Here is a 5,858-nt window from a genome sequence, read left to right as displayed (position 1 = left end):
CTTAATTCTTTCCAGAGGTTCGTTCTTAACCTGAAACTGTTCTTAACTTGAAGCACCACTTTAGCTAATGGGGCCTCCTGCTGCGGCCGTGCCACCGGAGCACGATTTCTGTTCTCATCCTGAAGCAAATTTCTTAACCGGAGGTACTATTTCTAGGTTAGCGGAGTCTGTAACCTGAAGCGTATGTAAACCGAGGTACCACTGTATTCTGTTCAGTTGCCACATCTCTTTATGGAAATCTGTGACAGTCTTCCAGAAGCCCCTTCCATGCCATCCTGCTCTCACTGTAATAACACAGGAACTGTAAGTCAATGAGTGCCTTTCTGGAACTCCGTGAAATTTCACCAAATGCCCTTCCAGTCTACAACCACCTCAGTTTCACCAGAATGCTTGGCCATGAGGCCAAGAGGTTCACTGTTAGGTACAAAATCACGAACAATTGGTACTTCACATGAACGTATATTTATCTTCCCAGTGATCTTGTGATGCTGGAACCTGTTTACATTGCTGGATCCAGCGAAGTTTACATTTTTCATTTTATGATCTCCATAGTTTAACTATGCACACTTTGAAAAAGCACCTTCCTTGATCTGTCCTGAATATTCCAGGATTCCATTTTCCTTCTGTGTCTAGCATTATCAGAGAAGCTGAAGAAGTCTTCTATGTCCATTTTTTCTGTGGCATGCATAATCTTAAATAGGTTTCTCACCTCTCTTTTTTGTCTTTCCTCTAAGCTAAAATGTCTCAAATTTTGTAATCTTTCCTTGTGTGGGTGTTATTCCATCCCCTTCAGCATCATGATTCCCCTTTTCTGCAACTTTTCTAAATCTAAAATACCCTTTGTGAGTTGAGGTCAATGTACACAATAATGCAAATATGGTCACAGCATATATTTCTATACCGGTGTCAATGATATTGACATTTTTATATTCAATTCATTTCCTGATGAGCCTAGATGTGGAATTTGCCATTTTCAGAACTGCTGTATGGAGAAATGTCGAAGAGTATGTATGTATGGATGCATGTATGTATGTATTTTAAAGTTTGTTTTTGTAATGTTTGTTTTTTTAAAGTTGTATTTTTTTAATGTGTTTGTGTACACACACACAGTTGCATTTATTAATCTAGGGCTTTCTTTCCCCTTCATGCTTCTCTAATTGCAATACATAAATTAAAACATTTCTGCACTTAAAATACTGCAGTTTCCTCTATTGGCTATTGGGCTCATGCCTTGTTTTCTGGGGTTAGGCACTCTGGGAGCAGAATGTTGAACTAGAGGGGCCTTTGATGCAATCCAGCAAAAATCCTCTTATGTTCCTGACTCCTGAATCTCTCACTGGCTCTCCAGAATTCTGCCAAACAGTAGTAGTCTGCACTGGGTGCCTAGTGCAGCGTGGCAAATCTCGAAAAAGCAGCTGCAAATGCAAACAATGGACTGCATTTTAGAGCTTCCTTCAATGTTTCCTCATGATAAGTTGGGTGGGGAGCTTTTCATTGTATTTGTTTGAACTTTTGTGATGCCCTTCTGATATTGTAAGCAACTCAGATTTCTTTGAAATATAGAGTGGTATAAATATATCATAAATCAATAAAATAACTAATCATTACCCATTTGTTCTTTTTATAAACACTCCTCTTTGCCACCGCAGATAACAAATATTCTTAATTTGATGAATACAGAGACAGAACATGGTTTTTATTTGCCACACCAATTTATTTTGATTATGAACAAAGATAAATTTAACCCCTATACCATATTTTCATGAGCCTGCAAGCCCCGCTTTCCTACTTTAGCTTCTCTATTCCCTGCATCCCATTCATCCTGCACTACAAGCCAAATAAAAGACTCAGGAGTCCTGTGAATGGCAGTCGCTCTTCCTCTCCCACCACAGGCAAGCACCCTCCACCTCAGCTGCTGCGAGAAACAGTGTGATCCAAAAGGAAGAAGACATTGCTCTCTCCTAACTATCCTTCAAAGTTGAGCTGCTCTAGGGGAGGCAGAGTATCACTGCATCGTGCTCTGGTTATAGTGCCTGAAAGGACACCACTATGCATTAATTTCTTGGTCAATTTACAAAACGTTGGTGATGCACAGCCGTAGAAATGCTTGTCAGGAATTGCACTGTCATCTAGTAAAGAAAAAGAGACATTTTCACATGAGTGCCTGGGCAGTAACAGGTGAGTTTGTGTGCAGAAGAGAGAATCAGAGCATTTTATTGTTTATAAAGTGTACTGAGCAAGTATAGAAAGCATCTCAGAACCATACATGTGATCAATTTGACATGGATGTTTAAAATGTTGATATTCCCACCCCAGGAATATAGAGTCTCATCTATATACATGCAAAGCAAAGATCATTACCACAGTTATGGTTTCAGAAAAATAGAACTTTCCCCTACCAATACACATAGAGCATTTTCTGGCAGAAAGCCACAAACAGAGCAAGAGAGCAGTCCACCAACCTGTCTCCACCTCATTGGTTGGCAGTGCTACTTACCATGAGCAACAACAAACTCAGCGCACTGGGTCTCAGCAGTATAACACTTGATGGTCTTTGAGTCCTCACAGGCTTTTGAGAGAGAAGGAAAACAGGTCGGACACACCTTCCCATTTAACTTACGTTTCGGCTCTGTGGAAAACAACCCCAAAATCAACACACGGTTTCAGCCCATTTCTCCTCCCTCCCTCTCTTCCTTTTGTTACAGTGTAATAATTTCTTATTAAATTTTCAAAAAATTGATATAATCAATGCATAATCAATTTTTCAGACTCCCCACCCCATTTTCCACAGTCTTTTTACTTCTTTCCCTCTGCTGCACAATACCTTCTATTTCTTATACCAACGCATCAATACTTTATTCTTTAATTTCTTATGCTGCTCATATTTCAAATCCTGCTTGTGACTTCATCATACAATAATTCCCTTAAATAGTCTGAAATGGGCTTCCATTTTTCCACAAAGCAATCATCCTTAGATTCTCTTATTTTGCCTGTTAACTTTGCCAATTCTGCATAATCCATCACCTTACTTATCCATTCTTTGGTGGTAACTTCTACTTCCTTCCATTTTTGTTCTTAGAGAATCCTAGGCACTGTTGTTACATACATAAACAACTTAAAATACATTTTTTTGGAACTTCTTCCCCTATAATCTCTAAGAGAAAATTTTCTGCTTTTTTGTTTTTGTTTTTTGTATATAATCACTTTAGACATCTTTTATATCTCATCATATAACATTTGCCAAAAAAACCTTCACCTTCTTAAAAGTCCACCACATATAAAAGAAAGTTCCATGTACCATTTATGCTTCCACAATTATTTACAACCTTTAGCCAATTTGTTAGGTGATAAATACCATCTATACATTATTTTCATACTATTTCCTTTGGGAGTATAACAGGAAGTATATTTCATATCAATTTTTCACAACCTTTCCCATCCATTTCTATTTTATGTCCTAGTTCTTTAGCCCATTTTATCATTGCAGGTTTAACCAGCTCATTTTTTGTTTCCCATTCTAATAACATTTTATACCTTTTTAAAATCAATTTTTCTCTTCCTTCAAGCAGAACCTTTACAAAGTCAAAACTTTGATCCATAAAACCTTGTAATACATGTTTTCAAAAATACACATTAATTTGAAAATATTGGAAAAGTCAGAAGGATTATGAGCTTGGGTATCACCCATCTTGGATTTCTTCTAACTTTTTCAATTAAACTTGCATTTCCTAAAAAACCCCGATATGTTTTTCATTCATGTAAGACTTGATATCAGGTCCACACACTATACAAACTTCTCCTTATACAATTATTTAAAAATTCTCAATGTGCCTTTACCTTCCCATATCGCAGGTAAGCGTACCACCCATACCGATTCCCATGTCCTTCCAAATTTAACAAATTTGTATTCTGTAAAGATATCCATTTCTTTAACCAAATCAGCCAGGTGCTTCATAATATAATTTTAAATCTGGCAATGAGAATCCATCTCTTTCCTTAACATCCATTAGTATTTTAAATTTGATCCTTGGTCTTTCCCCCTGCCGGATGAATTTTCAAAAATTTATATTTCTATGATTCCTAGGCCTCAGTTCGCAGTCCTGTGAGATGGTTGCGACATTTCCACTTCATTCTGTTTCAGGAATTCATTATGCTGATGATGTAGATCTAGCTATTATCTCTAAAGATGAGACATAACACTTAAGGAACACTTAAATAACCAAAGACCCTGCATGGCTTCTTGTGCAACTATCCTGCATCTTCAGGCAGGGGAGGGAGAATAGGAAAGTGACCCATCCTCTTTTCTCAGCCTGCATTAGTTGCTGGTTTAGGCTTGGACTTCAAGCTATTCTTTGTCTTTTACTCCCTTTTATTTGCTTGGGTTAGTTTGGGAGACTTCCCTTCCTTCCCTAGCAATGCAAACTGTCAATAGAAGTTAAACCTGTTATTTGAGGCCTTTGCATTTTTAATTGGCTTTTGCTTTCTTGTTATGAATTAATTATTAATTAATTATTTGTACTCCGCCTATCTGGCTGGGTTTCCCCAGCCACTCTGGGCAGCTTCCAACAAAGATTAAAAATACATTAAAATGTTACACATTAAGAACTTCCCTAAACGGTGCTGCCTTCAGATGTCTTCTAAATGTCAAGTAGTTGTTTATCTTTTGTCCTTTTCACTTTATTTCCTTCAATCTGTGGAGCATTACTGAAAGTTTTCAGCTTCCTGTTCCCCAAGGTCATGGTTGAGGGGTCCTGCCACACCATATTAGAAGAGCCAGGATGTCACCCTGTAGCTGGTGTTCCAGAGGTGGAGTTACTACTAGGGAAACTATCTGAAGAAGTGTGTATGCACACAAAAGCTCCTAACAATAACAAACTTAGTCTCTAAGGCGCTACTGGAAGGAATTTTTTTATTTTGTTTCTATTAGGGGAACACTGTTTCCATGAGCCCTAGCTTCCATCACAGTGTCCCGTTGCACCAGAAGTAGTTTAGTCATGCTGGCCACATGATCGGGAAAGCTGTCTGCAGAGAAACGTCAGCTCCCTCTGCCTGAAAAGCGAGATGAGTGCTGAACTCCATAGTTGATTTCGACTGGACTCAACCATCCAGGGGTCCTTTACCTTTACCTTTTATCTTACTAAGAGACAGCATGGGGACCACCTTTAGTGTCCTCTAACCAGCTGCAGGGAAGCTTCACCTTGGGCTTCATCTAAGATTTCCAGTGTCAGCTATATGATATCATTTGTCTAAGGGCAATCATGCAAAACCCCTAAAGCCTCAATGCTATTTATGCCCAACGGTATATACAAATATGCATATACTTACGTTTTAGAAATTTCTCGACGCACTTTCTACCACGACAACACTCCCTGAAATTAGTTATGTAACGACCATCTTCTCTGGTGAAACTATAGTTCTGCGTGCTGCAATCTGTAGTACATCCATCTTCAGCATCGACCTCAGTAGAGCCATCTGTGAGAGAACATTAGAAGGAATACCTAGATCAGCAAAAATTCAAATCATTACTCTCCTGAACGAAATGTTTGTGATGCTCCCTTATATACATACATTAAGCAAATGGGTGAATAAAGAAAAAAAGTATCTCACAAGCACTGAATTTAGCAAGCTAATCCTTAAAGGCGTTTCTTCCAGAATCACCTCATAATTACAGTATAATTTCTTCTGCCAACCATGTGAATATTCCAGGATCGTTCCTTTAAAAGTTGCACTTAAATGGGACATGATTGACTGTATATTCTGCACAAACAAAATGGCAAGGGCCTGGAATAGGTTGATCTGCCACCCAATGGATATCCAGCTAGTTGATCCATTGGCTGACTCAAGAAGCTGTCTTATAC

The 5,858-nt window shown here is 38.4% G+C and overlaps 1 long non-coding RNA gene across 1 annotated transcript; it reads right to left on the bottom strand.

The window, feature by feature from the left end:
- Positions 1-1,490: 1,490 nt before the first annotated feature.
- On the bottom strand, positions 1,491-5,465 carry LOC144328613 (uncharacterized). The gene is made up of 3 exons (XR_013393834.1): positions 5,326-5,465; positions 2,498-2,629; positions 1,491-2,129 (listed from the first exon to the last, which is right to left on the bottom strand). It is a non-coding gene; the product is annotated as an uncharacterized LOC144328613 (long non-coding RNA).
- Positions 5,466-5,858: the final 393 nt, after the last annotated feature.

Source organism: Podarcis muralis, chromosome 7, assembly GCF_964188315.1.
Source record: "Podarcis muralis chromosome 7, rPodMur119.hap1.1, whole genome shotgun sequence".
Taxonomy (NCBI): domain Eukaryota; kingdom Metazoa; phylum Chordata; class Lepidosauria; order Squamata; family Lacertidae; genus Podarcis; species Podarcis muralis.
This window is presented reverse-complemented; position numbering and strand designations above follow the sequence as displayed.